This window comes from Eleutherodactylus coqui, chromosome 2 (genome assembly GCF_035609145.1).
Source record: "Eleutherodactylus coqui strain aEleCoq1 chromosome 2, aEleCoq1.hap1, whole genome shotgun sequence".
Lineage (NCBI taxonomy): Eukaryota > Metazoa > Chordata > Amphibia > Anura > Eleutherodactylidae > Eleutherodactylus > Eleutherodactylus coqui.
In genome coordinates this window covers 213,922,738-213,943,198 of record NC_089838.1, presented here as the reverse complement: position 1 = coordinate 213,943,198, position 20,461 = coordinate 213,922,738, and the positions used below count along the sequence as shown (strand labels likewise).

General features: G+C 44.7%; 1 protein-coding gene across 2 annotated transcripts in view; it reads left to right on the top strand.

Moving 5' to 3' along the window:
- LOC136612252 (proto-oncogene Mas-like) overlaps positions 1 to 20,461 on the top strand; it is a 38,430-nt gene that overhangs the window by 3,515 nt on the left and 14,454 nt on the right. The window contains exon 1 of one of the 2 annotated variants that reach the window (XM_066592470.1): positions 6,869 to 6,932. The exons of the other annotated variant lie outside the window; for it this stretch is intronic. The gene's annotated coding sequence lies outside the window, so the exon portion shown is untranslated. Of the gene's footprint in view, positions 1 to 6,868; positions 6,933 to 20,461 lie in introns of those variants that run through there. 2 annotated transcript variants of the gene reach the window in all.

Genomic DNA, 20,461 nt, shown 5'->3' with positions numbered 1-20,461 from the left:
TCAATGGGGATCCTAGTTCCCAAACCTTCTTGTCTAATTAGAAAAAAATTGCAGCTATCTGATTGTTCATTTCCAATAACACAGAGGTAGAATTATTATGTATACTTTAGCTGCAGCCCAGCCGACTATTCATGGGAAACATTAGGAGACAGAACATATCTGATCCTTTGTACCCTGCGACATAACCTATTGGCATTGTCTGGCTGCAGTATAATGCCCTCTTCCCATTGAAATAAACATGCAAGTATAACTATATGGCAGAGGACCTTATTGGGCACAGTCTTTACTGGCTGTACATTCCATCCCATCTGCCCAAGACCTTTAATTAGAGCAGAGTAATAGCTGGATCCTAGCTGCCCTCAGTTAATTTTGTATGTCTAGGACCAGAAAAGATAAATCTGTTAGAGTTAGGGTCCCATCTGAAGACGTCACCTTGTTGGAGCAGATGGGCTCTTACAATTTGGTCAGAATCTTCAATAGGAACCTCAAAAGTATAACTACATTAAATATAGCAATAAAGCCATTCAAAATTCACACTGTTCATGTTTTAGTGCTTCGCGTGCAGATGCATATTATTTCTTTGCCTTTATGTTTGAATTATCCTTTCTGTATAATACTTTTTTTACGGTATGGTATCTTAGTACAGGGTAATATACTTACAGAGTCTCCTGTGTTTTTATGTAGCATAGTATTATAGTGTGCAAGGCTGAAAAAAGACGTGTCCATCTAGTTCAGCCTATTATCCCCCAATGTTGATCCAGAAATAAAATGTCATAAATAAAAATACTCATACTTTTTCAAATGGCAATACATATTTAGAAAGCTAACTTTTTCTATTTAAGAAAACTAAATCTGTAGTAATATCATGGTGATATTAAATGAGAGCTTTTCTGTTTACTTCTTGAAGACTACCTACTTTACCCAAATTATTTCATGTGGATAACTTTTACGTTCAAAGGACTTTTAATATACAACTATTCAGACACCATACAACGCATAGTGTTATAATATATGAAAGAAGTATGCCATTACGGAACAGCTCTCATGTTGTAACATTCCATAACCTGTCCGAAAAAGAATCTTAAGTAAAAACATAGCTGTCATATTTTTTACTAAACATGAAAAATTCCAAAACTAAAACCTAAAGGAACCATTGAGTATATGTGTAAGAAAGGAAAGGAGGACCCGAAAGAGAGATAGTGGAGGGGGCTTTGCCGTAGCATCAACACTGACTCAAATATTATAGGATATCACACATACTAGGATACAATCAGGCCCTTACAAATCCACTCATTGAAATCTGGAGATGACTGGATGGATACCCAAGGCTGACGGATGCCACAAAAAATGCAGAATTATTATATTTATCTTCTTGCATTTCCTTGCATTGTAGTTAATGGAATCTATCCATATCACTCCATGCTAGGGGCAACATTGGACCACCATAGTCTAGGAATGACTAATATAACTGGGAGAACAAAGAAAAAGAGGAACCCCTTTTTGATATGTTAGATAGAATCAGTGAACATAGATACCCGTTTCCTTGAAAATAAGACCCACCCTGAAAATAATCCCTAGCATGCTTTTTCAGGATTTTTCAGAATGCCGAATGATTTTTCAGGATGCTTGAAATATAAGCTCAATTCCAAAAACAAGCCCTAGTTACAGTTAATAAAAAAGACAATGCAAATAGTGTTCAGGCAGCTATACATGTAAAAAACTAAAATCTTTTGGAGCAACAATTAATATAAGACCCTGTCTTATTTTCAGGGAAACATAGGGTAGTAGGGCAGCCTCTAGGGTCAGAGTTATAGATGTTCTACAAATATGATTATATAATACTATAACATCTCTCCAATGAGTGGCCACTTCAGTGCATGCCCACTAAATATGCAAAATATTGACTGAATCTCCAGAGCATCTCCAAAGTAGAGGGGAAATCTGTCTGTATAGTCTATGAAGTTTCTCAGATGTTCTATATCATTGAGTCAGTATTTTATAGTTGAGTTCCTGAATCTTACATGGCACCGCCCCTGGTGGGTTAAATTAAAGACCAAAATTCTTTACCATTTACCCAACTTCTTCTCTAAAGCATTGAAGCCAGAGTATGTGTCCCCTGTCTCCTTCGTCAGTAGCATCTGGTAGAGCACAGATATTGCATGTCTAGGAGGCTCTGTAGACACACATATTTTCTCAAATGGTGTGAGTGGTCTAAGCAAATTCTCCAAGGCTGTCAAGGAGCCCATAAACCCTCACAGTTGAAAATACTGCAACCACTTTCCAGCACAGACCCTGATCTCCCTCTAAAAGCCTGACAATGGTTTTAATTTTGACCGGGTCAATATATCTCGCTCATGTGGGACAGGTGTACTGGATAGGAAGAGGAGGATATAACTCTGTACTGTGGCCTCAAATTGGGGATTGCCCACTAAAAGTGTAAGGGGGTGCAGAGAGGAAATTAAATCACATCAGGTGGCATAACTATTCCACATCTCTAACAGCTATTCAAGCAATGGGGCCAAGATGAGAATATCTCTAAGATTAGAACTGCATCTTACATTATATAGCAGATCAATTGTCAGACTGTACTGCCCTAATGTTAAAGCATATTAGTGTGCAGGCTAATAGTTGATATAAAAAAATACAGTGGATTCATAGTTAGGCCTAATGAACACGGGGTATTTGCATTGTGGAATCCGCCTCTGGATTCCGCAGCAAATATTGCCCATAACACGTTATGGAAAAATTGCTTTTCCATGTCCAAGAGTAGAAATCAATAGCGATTTTCTGCTTGCGGAGAGAAAATCGCAGCATGTTCTATTTAAGCGCAGATTCCATGCGGACGGCTTCCATTGGGGTCAATGGAAGCCTTTCAATCCACGGAACTTCCGCAACCATAATTGCGGAAAGATCGCGGGCTCTGTGTCGTCACCTAGCGACGATGCGGCATAATCTGTACTGCACATGTGTCGGCTGGCACATCCGCAGCACATCCGGACAGGTACGCTGGGGTCACCGGCCGAGCACAGGGGCGGATTCCACTGCCTAATCTGACCCGGTCACGTGCATTTGGCCTTATGCTCTACTCATAAGGAAAGAGCTTTGACCACGTCCCCCACCCCCTCAGAGTGACGGGCTGCATCCACAGCAGCAAACAAACATTCCTGGGAGTTCCTCAGGATCAGTCCGCTGTATACTTTGATACTTAGCTACTTGACCAATGTCAAATCTGCTTTAATACATTTTGGTTACAACAATATATAAAGAGCCAGAGCAGTTCTTTTATTTCCATATCAGTGCAATATGCAGTATGGTGTTTCAGATAAGACAAAAAACCTGTTATGAACTGAATGCATTTAAATAAATAATTTGGAAAATATATAAAGGCTTCTTTGTCAGGCATATTCCACAAGGCTTCTTTTGTAATACCACAAAATTGTATCTGGGTAAGCAACTGTTTATATGGTATTATGGTTGTCTGCACTCTTCTAGGAGTGTCCCCTTCATTCCCATTGCCCTTTCTCAGAAGTAATCAATTGATCACTGTGAGTTTATTTACTGTTACAGCCACACATTTCTATTGATAGTGAAATGTAGTGTCAGAAAATGCCCATTCATTCCAAGTCCAACATGGTCAAAGTCACTCTAATACACAAGGATTCGGCGCGAGGGACCAAAGTGTATGACTTTAATATGTCCTAAAAGCGGTAGATTTGAGAGATGTAGTCGTAGAGATGTCTGTTCTTATTATAATGTGATTTTCTTTTGCTATACTAGTAGTTTCGGCATAAGCACCAACTGTCAGAGGTTAAAGGGGTTGTCCCGCGCCGAAACGGGTTTTTTTTTTAACCCCCCCCCCCCCCCCCCCGTTCGGCGCGAGACAACCCCGATGCAGGGGTTAAAAAAACAAATCGGAGAGTGCTTACCTGAATCCCGGCGGTCCGGCGTCTTCATACTCACCTGCTGAAGATGGCCGCCGGGGTCTGCTCCCTCCGTGGACCGCAGCTCTTCTGTGCGGTCCATTGCAGATTCCAGCCTCCTGATTGGCTGGAATCGGCACGTGACGGGGCGGAGCTACACGGAGCTGGCATCCAGCACGAGCGATCCCATTCATAAAAGAAGAAGACCCGGACTGCGCAAGCGCGGCTAATTTGGCCATCGGAGGCCGAAAATTAGTCGGCACCATGGAGACGAGGACGCCAGCAACGGAGCAGGTAAGTATAAAACTTTTGATAACTTCTGTATGGCTCATAATTAATGCACAATGTACATTACAAAGTGCATTATTATGGCCATACAGAAGTGTATAGACCCACTTGCTGCCGCGGGACAACCCCTTTAAGTCTTCTACAGGTGACCTGGATATGATCTGTTTTAACCAATTTCAATGGCTTCTATTTTAAAAGACGTTTTGCTCACGTTTCTATTTTCCTCTTCATAGATAGGCTCCATAGGGTAATCTACCAGGACTGATTTTTGTGTATTGCACATTACTGTTTGCTTAGTTATATCATATATCCTATCATATCATATATCATGGGAACATTGGAATAGCTTCTCTGTGTCTGTAAATCTGCTTTAAATTTTAAAGCACAGTGGGATATAGTTACATGATATAAATATGCATATTCTTACATCTGCATATTTATTTACAGAGAGTATACATCACAGATACAATGCAGGACAGGAGATAAGTTAATAGGCATGAGTTGACCATTTGTCATTAGGACAATGCTTATGGGTCCATAGCTAGAAGGGGTAAACAGCCATAGGTCAGATGCATTAAAGGTGTTCACCCACTTCTAGCAATAGCAGATCAGTGACGGTCCAATGTTCGCGACTCGCAAAGATCAGCAGTTTCCTTGGGTCGGTGGCTGTACCCGTGAAGCTATTTTTATCCCTTAGGGCTTATTCAAACAAGAGTATATCAGCCACGTTTTCACGGCTGGCCAATATACGCGACGATCTTATGCATTGGATTCCAATACATCAGTTCAGATGGCCAGTGCATAAAAACGGACGGCCTGAAAAGATAGCACATATGGTGCGCATTCCCGCCATCTGGAAAATATATGTCTGAACCTATCCTTTCGTCTTGAATACGCCGGCCCGTCCCATAGACTCCTATGGGAGTCTATGAGAGCTGCTGGAAAAGGGAGGTGGGAGGGAGTTTAGCAGCATCTCTGCTAAACTCCCTCTCCCTCTCTGCCACTTGCCAGCTGTTGGCAAAGGGAGGGGGCAGTACAGGGAGGGAGATTAAATCTGTGCATTTCAGTCGTTCGGTGTGTCGCTTGGTAGCGTTTACATGAAAAGATAAGTGGACTAAAAGTCAGCGATGAACGAATATTGAACGAAAAATGCACGACTGCCCGCTTTTACACATAATGATCATCGCTCACTTTTGGACGTTTGAACAAATTTTATTGATAATCGTTGCGTGTACAAGGGCCTTAAGTCCTATTGAAGTAAAGTCTGCGTCTGGCAGTAAAACTACTCTATGCACACGGGCACCGGCACAAAGGAGCAGCTGATTGCCAGTGGTCCTGAGTGACAAAGGATAAGTCATCAATAGCTAGAAATGGGAGAACCCCCTTAAAATTTAATTAGAGGGTCTGGAATAAAAAAGGAAGCATGATATAACTGAGATAAATACTTCTAAAAATCACCGTATTAACCCAGCTAAAATGTATTATGTTTGTGGTTGGTAAAAGGCCTTGACCGTTATTTCCTGGGGGCCCAGACCATTCTCAGTCTTCCTTTACAAGTCAACACCTCATAGCAATGAGAATATTATTATCAGGAAACATTACTTCATATCCAGCCAACAACAGGTTCTTGTTCAGAGTATTGTCCTTAACCGAACTCTCATAGTAAGAATCCATAACACAACAGAAACTATTGCTGTTAGAAAAAGTGGAAAATTGCCAAATTGCAATATTTGGCACTGGCATGAAGTGATATTACTGACTGAAAAGAAAGAAAGCAAAAATTCATCCAAGTAAATCAGTCAATTCAGCGCTACATATGGAATTGGCTGCTATATGGAGGTTTTTCTGGAACATTACACCATGTTTTTAATTAACTGTCTTTATTTACAAGGCAATACATGACCAACAAGAAGACAGTTAAATTAAAAGGGCTGTTTAAAAATGTTGCCCCACTTCTAGCTGTTTTGTTGCAGTAAGCAGACATATCCATACACTGTGAAGTGGCCCACGTTGGTACTGCAGCATGAGTCCTATGGAAGTGAATGGGACTCAGCCTGTAGTACCAACTCGGGCCACTGCACAATTTACAGCGCTGTCTACTTCCTGTAGGAAAACAGCTAGAATTGGGACAAACCCTTTAGGATTAGAAAACATGGTTCTTTTCTTGTAGAAACAACGTCACAGCTGTCCATAAGTTGTGTCTGGTATTGCAGCTGAGCTTAAAGGGGTTTTGTCATAAAAAAAAATCAATACTTACCTATTCCTCTCCAGGCAGTCTTCTTACCGCATCTTCTCCTCGCTGATCTTCTTCAGTCTCCCGGGTCTCTTCACCGCAAGCCGGCCGGATCCTCTTCTTCTTGTTGTGGAGCGTTATTTCTCTGCATTCTTCTTCAGGCAGGTCAGTGTATGTTACATCACTAGTGACGTTAATGTCCACTACCTAGGAAAGAATGCCAATCTATTGTCGAGACTGCGCATGCATGCTGTCTCGCCATGAGAGTTAATATATACTATTGCAGAGAGACAGCGTGCATGCGCAGTCTCCACTGTGGCTTGGCACTCCCTGCTAGGCTGTGAAAGCTACGTCACTAGTGATGTAGTGTACATTGCCCTGCAGGAAGGAGAATGTCGGAAAGAAGAAGAAGAATCAGCCGGCTTGCAATGAGGTGATCAAGGGATCGGCAGAGAGAAGATGCAATAAAAAGACTGCCTGGGGAGGAATAGGTAAGTATAGAATTTTGAAATATTACTAGAGATGAGTGAACGTACTCGTTACGGGCGACTTCGCAATCGAGCATCGCTATTTTCGAGTACCTGGCTACTCGGGTGAAAAGATTCGGGGGGCGCCGGGGGCGTAGGCGGCGTGGTGGAGCGGGGGGGGGGGGGGGTAGCAGTGGGGAACAGGGGGGAGCTCTCTCTCTCCCCTCCACTTCCCTCTGCAACCCCCCGCTCACCCCCGGCACCCCCCGAATCTTTTCACCCAAGTAGGCAGGTACTTGAAAATAGCGATGCTCGATTGCGAAATCGCCCTTAACGAGTACGTTTGCTCATCTCTAAATATCACAAAACTTCTAGACAGTTGTGGTGCTGATTTTGGAATAAAGTAGTCATGTTGTTTAGAGATGAGCGAGCATACTCGTCCGAGCTTGATACTCGTTCGAGTATTAGGGTACTTCAGATGCTCGTTACTCGAGACGAGCACCACGCGGTGTTCGAGTCACTTTCATTTTCTTCCCTGAGAAATTTGCGCGCTTTTCTGGCCAATAGAAAGACAGGGATGGCATTACAACTTCCTCCTGTGACGTTCCAGCCCTATACCACCCCCTGCTGTGAGTGGCTGGGGAGATCAGATGACACCCCGCCCGCGGCTCACCACAGATAATAATAATAATAATAATAATAATAATAATAATAATAATCATCATTATTTGTATAGCGCCAACTTATGCATGCTGACAGAGATCAGGGAAAGTGCTGTCTTGCTGTAGCTGCTATAGGGAGAGTGTTAGGTGTTATATTCGTCTTCAAGAACCCCAACGGTCCTTCTTAGGGCCACATCTGACCGTGTGCAGTACTGTTGAGGCTGCTTTTAGCAGTGTTGCGCAACTTTTTTTTTTTTTAACGAGTACGTTTGCTCATCTCTAAATATCACAAAACTTCTAGACAGTTGTGGTGCTGATTTTGGAATAAAGTAGTCATGTTGTTTAGAGATGAGCGAGCATACTCGTCCGAGCTTGATACTCGTTCGAGTATTAGGGTACTTCAGATGCTCGTTACTCGAGACGAGCACCACGCGGTGTTCGAGTCACTTTCATTTTCTTCCCTGAGAAATTTGCGCGCTTTTCTGGCCAATAGAAAGACAGGGATGGCATTACAACTTCCTCCTGTGACGTTCCAGCCCTATACCACCCCCTGCTGTGAGTGGCTGGGGAGATCAGATGACACCCCGCCCGCGGCTCACCACAGATAATAATAATAATAATAATAATAATAATAATAATCATCATTATTTGTATAGCGCCAACTTATGCATGCTGACAGAGATCAGGGAAAGTGCTGTCTTGCTGTAGCTGCTATAGGGAGAGTGTTAGGTGTTATATTCGTCTTCAAGAACCCCAACGGTCCTTCTTAGGGCCACATCTGACCGTGTGCAGTACTGTTGAGGCTGCTTTTAGCAGTGTTGCGCAACTTTTTTTTTTTTTGTATATCGGGCGTGCAGACCATAGCGTCCTCAGTCTGCAGTCATTTTACAGAGTATAGGGGCAGTACTGGTGAGGCAGGGACAGTGGTATACTGGCTATATAGGCAATGGGCTTTTTCAAAAAAATTGGGGGAAAATACTATATTTGGGCTGCCTGTGACCGTCTTCAGTTTCCTGCATGTCTGCTGGGAGTAGTAGTCGCTAATTAATACCCAGCTAAGCGTTACAGCAGGCTTGTGCATAATTGTTTCCTGGCTCTGCTGTGTCCGTTACATGATCGCCGTCACCCCGGGAAACAGTATACATATATACGCTGCATACGGTGTCTGTCTGCTTTTTCACCCCACCATTTTAAAAAATTGAAGCAAAATACTTAAGGCCTACCACGGACCACTGGCTACTTGACTGGTTCTGCCCTGTGAATTCCAGCAGCTCAGTCATACGCACCTAGGTCTCACGACAGGCTTGCGCATAATTGTTTCCTGACTCTGCTGTGTCCATTACATGATCGCCGTCATCCCGCCACAGGGAAACAGTATACATATATACGCTGCATACGGTGTCTGTCTGCTTTTTCACCTCACCATTTTAAAAAATTAAAGCAAAATACTTAAGGCCTACCACTGGCCTTTGGCCACTTGACTGGTTCTGCGCTGTGAATTACAGTAGCTCAGTCATACGCACCTAGGTGTCACGACAGGCTTACACATAATTGTTTCCTGGCTCTGCTGTGTCCATTACATGATCGCCGTCATCCCGTCACAGGGAAACAGTATACATAATATACGCTGCATACGGTGTCTGTCTGCTTTTTCACCTCACCATTTTAAAAAATTGTAGCAAAATACTTAAGGCCTACCACTGCCCTTTGGCCACTTGACTGGTTCTGCGCTGTGAATTACAGTAGCTCAGTCATACGCACCTAGGTCTCCCTACAGGCTTGCGCATAATTGTTTCCTGGCTCTGCTGTGCGCTCCGTCAGCAAGTCAGCCTCCAACCACAGGCCAATAAGCGGCACATTTAATTACAGCGTTCTGTTTCTGCTCTACTCGTAATACACCATGCTGAGGGGTAGGGGTAGGCCTAGAGGACCTGGATGGGGGCGAGGACGCGGAAGCCCAAGTCAGGGTGTGGGCACAGGCCGAGCTCCTGGTCCAGGTGTATCGCAGCCGACTGCTGCGGGATTAGCAGAGGGGCAAGTTTCTGGGGTCCCCAGATTCATCTCACAATTAATGGGTCCACGCGGTAGACCTTTATTAGAAAATGAGCAGTGTGAGCAGGTCCTGTCGTGGATGGCAGAAAGTGCATCCAGCAATCTATCGACCACCCAGTCTTCTACGCCGTCCACAACTGCAACTCTGAATCCTCTGGCTGCTGCTCCACCTTCCTCCCAGCCTCCTCACTCCATAAAAATGACACATTCTGAGGAGCATGCAGACTCCCAGGAACTGTTCTCGGGCCCCTGCCGAGATTGGGCAGCAATGGTTCCTCTCCCACCGGAGGAGTTTGTCGTGACCGATGCCCAACCTTTGGAAAGTTCCCAGGGTCCGGGGGATGAGGCTGGGGACTTCCGGCAACTGTCTCAAGAGCTTTCAGTGGGTGAAGAGGACGATGACGATGAGACACAGTTGTCTATCACTGAGGTAGTAGTAAGGGCAGTAAGTCTGAGGGAGGAGCGCACAGAGGATTCGGAGGAAGAGCAGCTGGACGATGAGGTGACTGACCCCACCTGGTTTGCTAAGCCTACTGAGGACAGGTCTTCAGAGGGGGAGGCAAGTGCAGCAGCAGGGCAGGTTGGAAGAGGCAGTGCGGTGGCCAGGGGTAGAGGCAGGGCCAGACTGAATAATCCACCAACTGTTTCCCAAAGCGCCCCATCGCGCCATGCCACCCTGCAGACGCCGAGGTGCTCAAAGGTGTGGCAGTTTTTCACTGAGAGTACAGATGACCGACGAACTGTGGTATGCAAGGTTTGTCGCGCCAAGATCAGCCGGGGAGCCACCACCACCAGCATGCGCAGGCATATGATGGCCAAGCACCCCACAAGGTGGGACGAAGGCCGTTCACCGCCTCCGGTTTGCACCACTGCCTCTCCCCCTGTGCCCCAACCTGCCACTGAGATCCAACCCCCCTCTCAGGACACAGGCACGACCGTCTCCCGGCCTGCACCCACACGCTCACCTCCGCTGTCCTCGGCCCCATCCAGCAATGTCTCTCAGCGCAGCGTCCAGCCGTCGCTAGCGCAACTGTTTGAGTGCAAGCGCAAGTACGCCGCCACGCACCCGCACGCTCAAGCGTTAAATGTGCACATAGCCAAATTAATCAGCCTGGAGATGCTGCCGTATAGGCTTGTGGAAACGGAGCCTTTCAAAAACATGATGGCGGCGGCGGCGGTGGGTTCCAGGGAGCCACCCATGCTTTGGGTCCACACGGACTTCACATTAGGGATTTGTACCTGCCAGTGTCTATGTATTAAAACCCCGGTCAGACTGGGGCATGCAGTGTGGGCCGAAGCCCACCTACATTTAATCTGACGTTACCTCAGCTGTGCTGGGCAATGCAATGGGATATATTTATGTACCGCTGGTGGCTTCCTGGGACCAACCTATGCTGTCGGCCCACACGGAGTTGTAACTGCATGTGTCTACTTATAAAGAACCCCAGTCTGACTGGGGCATGCAGTGTGGGCCGAAGCCCACCTGCATTTAATCTGACATTAGCTCTACTATCCGGGGCACTGCATTGGGACAAACTACAGGAGCAATACAGCGCTAATGAGACGTGCACAGCTACGCTAGCATTGGAGTCCGCTGTAGGCCTGCGATTGCTGAGGGTTTGTGCAGAGGCCTATGTCCTGGTGCAGTGAAAGTCCGCTTCCTGCCTAGGATTGCTGAAGCTGTGGGCCGAGGCCTATGTCGTGGGCGCGGTGCAAGTCTGCCATGTTTGGCCGGTCGGATCAATTTTTTGTTCATGTCTTGGGTTTCCTAGGACCCACCTATGCTGTTGGTGCAAACTTAGCTCCCATCGCGGAGTTTGACCTGTCTGGCACAAAGACACTGACTGACTTGGGTAGGGGGCAGAGCGCAGAAGGCTTTCCCCTTGCAGTGTCGATTGAGCTATGCGACACCTTGACAGAATGAATAGTGTGTGGCACATGGATTCCCCATTGCTATGCCCACGTGTGCAGCTCCTGACGGAGGTGGCACAGGATTGGAGTTCTCATTGCTTCTGTACAGCATTGTGGGCTATCGCCCCGCCCCTTTTAAAGAGGGTTGCTGCCTGGCCCTGCCAACCCTCTGCAGTGTGTGCCTCCGGTCCCTCCTCAAGGCAGGCGCACTTATAAATAGACATGAGGGTGGTGTGGCTATGAGGCCAGCGTGTGGCATGAGGGCAGCTGAAGGCTGCGCAGGGACACTTTGGTGTGCGCTGTGGACACTGGGTCGTGCAGGGGGGTTGGGCAGCATGTAACCCAGGAGAAGTGGCAGCGGAGTGTCATACAGGCAGTGATTGTGCTTTGTTGGAGGTAGTGTGGTGCTTAGCTAAGGTATGCCTTGCTAATGAGGGTTTTTCAGAAGTAAAAATTGTTGGGAGGGGGGGGGCACTCTTGCCACTATTGTGGCTTAATAGTGGGACCTGGGAACGTGAGATGCAGCCCAACATGTAGCCCCTCGCCTGCCCTATCTGTTTCTGTGTCGTTCCCATCACTTTCTTGAATTTCCCAAATGAAAACCTTAGCGAGCATTGGCGATATACAAAAATGCTCGGGTCGCCCATTGACTTCAATGGGGTTCGTTACTCGAAACGAACCCTCGAGCATCGCGGAAAGTTCGACTCGAGTAACGAGCATCCGAGCATTTTGGTGCTCGCTCATCTCTAATGTTGTTATAATCCTGGACAATTCTTTTAATCTTAGAGATATATGGACACCAAGCAGCTCTAAGACTTCTACAGCTTCTGCTAGTGGTATAATGTAAACTGAACAATTGGCTCAGGTGCATTGCTGGTAGCAGTGGTTCTGCACATTAGATTTACCATGACATTAACTGTATATATTAAAGGGGTGGTCTCGCGAAATCAAGTGGGGTCATACACTTCTGTATGGCCATATTAATGCACTTTGTAATATACATCGTGCATTAAATATGAGCCATACAGAAGTTATTCACTTACCTGCTCCGTTGCTGGCGTCCCCGTCGCCATGGTTCCGTCTAATTTCGGTGTCTTCTTGCCTTTTTAGACGCGCTTGCGCAGATCCGTCTTCTCCCTTCTTCTCCCTTCGGCTCCGCTCGGCAGCATCGGCATTTTGGCTCCGCCCCCTTGTACGCATCATCGCGTAGCTCCGCCCCCGTCACGTGCCGATTCCAGCCAATCAGGAGGCTGGAACCGGCACACATCATGGGGCGGAGCTACTCGATGATGCGTACAAGGGGGCGGAGCCAAAATGCCGATGCTGCTGAGCGGAGCCGAAGGGAGAAGAAGGGAGAAGACGGATCTGCGCAAGCGCGTCTAAAAAGGCAAGAAGACACCGAAATTAGACGGAACCATGGTGACGGGGACGCCAGCAACGGAGCAGGTAAGTGAATAACTTCTGTATGGCTCATATTTAATGCACGATGTATATTACAAAGTGCATTAATATGGCCATACAGAAGTGTATAACCCCACTTGCTGCCGCGAGACAACCCCTTTAAATGTATAACTAGCCCTTATTCTCATTATTATCTGAAGCACTAGAATATCTCCTGTCTACATCATCTGTTAAATGAATGGGTCATACTTTTGGCTTTTTCTAATAGATTAACCCCTTATTGACGAAGCCTGTTTGCGTCTTACTGACGGTGCCATATTTTGGAAATCTGACATGTGTCACTTTGTCATAGAATAACTCCGTAAAGGTTTTCCATATCCAGGTGATTCTGACATTGCTTTTTCACCACATATTGTACTTCATTTATGTGGTAAAAATAGACCGATAGAATTTATGCATGTTTATTAAAAGCGACAAAATTGGGAAAAAAATTATAATTTTTTCACATTTTTAATTGCAATAACTCAAATATGTGCAAACATACTGTACACATTTTTGATAAGATATATATTTCATCTGTTTACTTTATTCTGGATGCACATTTGAAAAACTTTCATTTTTTTAAACTATTTAGGAGACGTACAAATTTAACATTGATAATCAACATTTTGAGGGTGCTTTCAGACGAACGTGTGCGTACATAGGTGCACACAAAACCATGCGTCTATTAGAATCATTGGTTCCCAATGGTGTGTTCCCATGTCCGTGTTCTACAGGCGTGCAAACACACGTACCTGCAAAACATAGGACATGCGTGCACCATAGGTCCGCGGTGCGTGCCAATACTCCGTGTGGGGAGCACCCTCATCACTGAACACTGTGACAGCACTGTCACAGTGTTCAGTAACAAGGGGACTCCCTGCGGGGGTAAAGAATCCCCTGCCACAGCTGTGACAGCTGTGGCAGAGGATCACGATATTCTCCCATTGCAATCAATAGGTCTGAGGCTGCTGCCAGCAGCGCCATTGAAAACAATGGGCTGCTGGAAACCCCTGCAGTGATTTTCAGGGAAGGGCTTTAAATATAAGTGATTTGTGTAAAAAATAAACAAAAACATATACTCACCTGTCCGCCGCTGCTGGGACTCAGGCGAGACTTCTCTGCTTGGTCCCCGGTAGTGTAATGCAGTTGTTTGCAGGGAATTCCTTGGATGTGAAACCCCTGGATGCTGTCACATCCAGAGGTTTCACCCTGTGGTCAATGGGGCAGGCAGCAGCAGTGGTGGCCCCATTGACAACATACAGAAAAGATCTGCTACAGCTGTGACAGCTGTGGCTGCGGAAAACTTCATCTTCGCAGGGAGTCCTCTCATTATTGAACACTGTCACAGTGTTCAGTGACAAGAGGACTCTCTGTGGGGCTGAAGAATTCCCCTGCCACAGCTGTCCCAGCTGTGGCACAGGAGCGCAATGTTCTCCCATTGCTTTTAATGGGACCGCGCTTGTGCAGCCCCATTGAAAGCAATGGGCTGCTGGTAAGCCCTGCAGTGATTTTCGGGGAAGGGCTTTAAATATAAGCTCTTCCCTGAAAATCATCCCTAGAATGTGTTAAAAATAAAAAATATATATACTCACCTCTCCGCAGCTGTCGGGGCTCAGGCGCGTCTAGCCACATCTTCTCCCTGCACTGCTCCGAATCACTTTCAGAAGGCTGTATCTGATTGGCTGAGCATTTAGCCAATCACAGGCAGCGCTCAGCCATTCATTGAATGACAGCTGAGTGCTAGCTGTGATTGGCTGAGTGCTCAGCAAATCAGATACAGCCCTTTCAGCTGGACGCTCCTGAGCCCCGGCAACTGCGGAGAGGTGAGCATATATTTTTTTCATTTTTAGCACATTCTAGGGATGATTTTCAGGGAAAGGCTTATATTTAAAGCCCTTCCCCGAAAATCACTGCAGGGGTTGCCGACAGCCCATTGTTCTCAATGGCGCCGCCGGTGGCAGCCACGGCCTCATTAAAGGCAATGGGCATGGAACTTCATTCACACATGTTTGTGCACAGATGTGGGTGAGCGATTTTGTGCGCACCTATGTACGCACACACTCGTCTGAAAGTACCCTGAGGAATACTTTGTTTTCCTGCACCAAGCCAAGATTGCAAAGGCTCATGGGTGTCAGAATGATAAATACTCCCACAAATGACCCTATTTTAAAAACAACACCCCTTAATGTATTCACTGAGGGGGGTCAGGAGTATTTTTACCCCACAGTTTTTTTAATGCAGGAGGAGAAAAAATAAAAATTCATATTCTTGCAAAAACGTTATTTTAAAGGCAGTTTTTTTCTATAGTGCACATGAAAATCAGGATTTACACCCCAAAATGGATACCCCTGTTTGTCCTATGTTCAGAAACATACCAAGTGTGTCCCTAATATTATGTCTGGGTGCACAATGGGGCTCAAAATGAAAGGCGCAGACGGTGGCTTTCAGAACAGAAATTTGTCTTGAAGGCATTTTAGGCCCCATAGCACACTACTAGAGCCCTTGAGTGGCCAAAACAATAGAGAACACCCACAAATGACCCTATTTTAAAAACCAGACCCCTTAATGAATTAATGTAGGGGTCTACTGCGTATTTGACCCCATCGTTTTTGAATAAATCTAAGCAAAACAGGAGGAAAAAATCACAATTTTCATTTTTTTGCAAATTGTGTCATTTTAAAAACTGCTTTTTTTCATACAGCACCCACATGAATGAAGACTTGCACCCTAAAATGGATACCCCTGTTTGTCCTGTGTTCAGAAACATATCCGTTGTGACCCTAATCTTATGTCTGTATGCACAACGGGGCCCAAATCGAAAGGTGCAGCCTGTGGCTTTCAGAACAGACATTTTGCTTGAAGGTAATTTAGGCCCCATTGCCCATTGGAGAGCCCTAGAGCAGCCAAAACGATGGAGAATGTCCACAAATCACCCCATTTTAAAAAATAGACCTGTTAATAAATTCATCTAGTGGTGTACTGGATATTTTTACCCCACAGTATTTGAATTAATCTAAGCAAAGCAGAAGGAACAAATTAAAATTTTCATTTTTTTTGGCAATTGTGTGAATTTAAAAACATTTTTTTTTGTACAACACACATATGAATGAAGACTTTCACCCCAGAAAGGATACCCCTGTTTGTCCCGTGTTCAGAAACATACCCATTGTGGCCCTAATCTACTTACAGGACACATGGTTAGGCCTATAATGGAGGGAACACCCATTGGATTTCAGGGTAGAACTGAATAAATCCTAGGCCCCATTGCCCATTTGTAGAGTCATTGAGCGGCCACAACGATAAAGAACCCCTACAAATGACCCCATTTTGAAAACTAGACCCCTTAAGGAATTTATCTAGAAGTGTTCAATGTATTTTGCCCCCACAGTATTTGAATTAATCTAAACAAAGCAGAAGGAAAACATTTACTATTTTCATTTTTTTGGCAATTGTGTCAATTTAAAAACAGGGTTTTTTTGTACAGCACACACATGAATGAAGACTTTTAACCCAAAATGGATCCAACTGTTTGTCCCGTGTTCAGAAACATACCCATTGTGGCCCTAATGTACTTATAGGACACATGGCTAGACCTTTAATGGAGGGAACACCCATTGGATTTCAGGGCACAACTGAATAAATTCCAGGCCCCATTGCTGACTTGTGCGGAAAAAAAATGGACTCCCTAAAAATAATCCCCCATCTGCACCCTTTTTGGTGTTCCCTAAATCTTAGATAAAAGTAATAATGTAAACTTTGTGGTATTTCCAAAGGCAGGGATAATTACGGGGGCCTGGTTTGGATGGGCACATGGGGCAATTAAACCGGGTATCCCTCCTCCTCCCATGCTTTTTTGGGAGGTATTTCTTGACCTCCGCGGCAGTTATGGGGTGTAAAAAGTGGCACTCAGTGAGGCTTCGTGAGATTGCTGAGATGCAAAAGCGCTCAACAAGCTGCTCCTGGAATTGCAAGAAGGCGAGCGTTCCAGAGGACTTCTTGTAAATTACATATTACAGGTAGTGATCTGAATAAGGGCAGGCTCACATGGCCATATGTGGAATCCGCTTGTGGAGGCCCACTAAGGATCCCAGCTATGAGCCTGGTTGTGGCCCTGCATATGGCCGTGTAATGTATTGTGCATAACTGCGTACTCACACAGACGGTCATGCGCAGTACACTATTTTTTGTTTGTATTTCCGGCACCGTCGCTTAGCGATGACGCGGGTACCTGCAGCCCATACACAATGTAGTTGCATATGGGCTGCGGGTATATCTGCAATCATAGAGCACAATGGGCTGTATGTTGCGTATATCCACGGTAACATAGAACCTGCTGTGTTCTGTTTTCTGCGAGTTGATTACGTAATTCCAACCCGTTAATGTAAGCAGAATTGTGTTTTCCAATGCATTTGATTGATCTGCGTATAACTGCGGATCAGACGCATGCGGAATCCGTAATTCCTATCCGGTCCTGTAGGTCCAGCCTAATGGTAGATCACTGCCTTTTTATCATGTAACCATGGACCGCTCAATGAGGCCACCAGTCACTGCTCCAGTTCCTCGGTGACCTTTGGTAGCTGGGAGCAAGGAGATTTAAAATTTCCCGGGCCCTCCCAGGCTCCTGCGAATGTGTCTGGCATTTTGCCGATGGGTGCATGCTCAGAATCCGAGTAAGGTCCGTGGAGGAGGATTGCACTGGGCTTCGGTAACTGGCAGCATGTAGCTGTCACGTCCACAACCCACGTGGCTTTAGTCCTCAGGGATGCATGCTTTTTACATCCCTGAGGATTAAAGCCCACTTAGCTAGAACACAGAAAGGCAATGGGGCAGTCACTAAGTGGTTAATAAACTTTTCAGTGCAAGGTAAGATCAGATCATTGCGAATTATAAAGACCTTGGCTGATCCCCACATATGATGCTATCTACAAGGACAAGTTCAGACTTGATTAAAAGTAAATATAACAGAGAATTGTGGCTTATATGTTCATTGTGCTGTGATGAAGGGATATAGAGAAACAAAAAGTGGTGAAAGTTTAATGAAAACTTTCCTGTGCTACACAGAAAAGAGACATTCAGCTAACTCATAGTCTGCATTGCTCATATTTTCCATGAAAGATTTCAATAAAAGGTCACAACTGCTTTCATACATACGCTGAATGGACACTTTATGAGAGACACCTACTCTTTCATTAATAGAGCTTGTAACCCTGAAATGCTGCATAAAATAAAGTGAGCAAGTTTTCCATGGTTCAGTTTTAAAGTGAATCCACATTATAATTGAGCAATATGAGTGAATTCGAATAATACATGCCAGAGCCACTATTTCAAAAACCACCAGCCTTGTGTTTATTGTACAAATTTATCAAGAGTATACAGACAATAGTGTGATTGAGGAAAAACATCTAGCAAAAGGAGATTCTGTAGACATAAACAAGTCATTAATGAAAGGGCTCAGAGCAAGACGTCAATCGTCCTAGTGCACAGACTATGGAAACAGCCAGTAAGCATCTCACCTATAAAAAGTAGCAAAAACGACACAAAAGTGGTTATGGCAATGAAACAACTAGCCAAAAATAAAGCACCAGGCATAGATAACATACAAGCAGAGCTAGTGCTGCCAGTACCAGTGAAAAGCATTGCAGCGTTGTGCTAGGCAGTATGGGCATCCACACAATGGCCACAGGACTGGAAAAGATCTGTCTTTATCCCTCTACCAAAGAAAGGCAATTCCCAGAATTGCTCCAACTACCGAACAATAGTCCTCAGTCCGCATGCAAGCAAGATCCTTCTCAAAATTATACAGGTTGAGAAAAAAAGCTAAAGTTTGAGAATATCAAAAGAATATCTACATGTGCTTCATCAACTACATCAAGGCCTTTGACTGCCTTGACCATGACAAGCTATGGCATGCCCTACAATAGCTGAGCGTATTGGCCCATCTAGTCAAACCAATAAAATTACTTTATACCAATCAAGAAGCCACTGTGAGAACACAGTATGGGGACACAGATTAGTTTGGGATCAGCAATGGTCTCCAACAGGGCTGCATCATCTTACCCTTTGTGTTTAACCTATATGTGGAAGTGATCATGTGGAAAATGGACCAAGACGAATTGGAAATTGGGGTGAAAATAGGTGAAAGAAACCTTAACAATCTCCATTTTGCAAATGACACAATTCTGCTTGCAAAAACAAAAGCAGGTCCGAAGCAGCTGATATGTAACATTAAAACTGAAAAAATGGGCCTTTACCTGAATTTAAAGAAGTCTAAGATTATGACAACCTCAAAAAATGTCCAAATTCAAATCAAAATCGAGAATGAGGTCATAGAATGCATGTGACACCTTGTCTTCCTTGGCTCAAAAATTGACCAGGCTGGAGAAATTATGCCAGAGATAAAACGTAGGATAGTATTGGGGCGAAGCATAATACTAAACATGGACAAAATCTGCAAAAGTAGGGATATCAGTATAGCAAATAAATGCAGGATAGTGCAAACCACCATTTTCCCCATAGCCATGTATGGATATGAAAACTGAACTGCGAAAAAAGTTGATAGAAGGAGGATTGATGTGTTTGAGCTGTGGTGCTGGAGAAAGCTGCTGCGTATGCTGTGTATGGCAAGAGTAACAAACAGAGAAGTCTTCAATCGTATAAGACACGATATATCACTGGAGGGGCAGATGGCCCACCTTAGGCTCACATATTTTGGCCATGAAATGTGAGCAGAGTCGCTCGAAAAATCTATAATGCTTGGACAGATAGGACCTGGCCGTCAAAGGACATGATGGCTTTATGCGGTCAAAGCTGATACTGACAAGCATATCACACAACTGAAAGAAGCAGTGCAAAACTAAAAAGCATGGAGGGAGGGAGCCTTTAGGTTGCCGAGGTTCATGAACGACTAAACGGCTAACAACAACAATGTACAGTCAAGCAATTTGCAACTGAATATAGTGCTGATTGCTCCAACTAATATCTCTGAATGCACAACTCATTGTCCAGTTCCAGTGTCTTTTCAGAACACTGATATAAACTACAACTCCCAGAGACCCGCAGAATTGAAAGTTCCAGCCAATCAGCAGCACTATGGAATACAGTGGGTTAGGTTGTTCTGTAGGTTATCCAGTGTGATTGATCTTTAGCGGAAACCAAAGAATAGCAATAGCACATAAAATACATTTACTATCAGAGGTATACACACCTATAATTAATACTCTAACCACTTTAATAATGCAAGGTTCTTGGTACATAATTTTATCAAATCATATTGGCCCATCTACCAACGTCCATGTGATCTGTAGTGGAGTCATGGAGTTATAAAAGTCATACATCATTATATGACAGAGTGAGATAAGCAGTGCATTCTTGAAACATACTTTATAAAAATGGCTGAGAAGAAGAAATTCCATCAATATTCAAATGAATTCTTGAAATATGGATTCATCCCTTCTCATACAAACGGACAGCTTCCCTTGTGCTTCG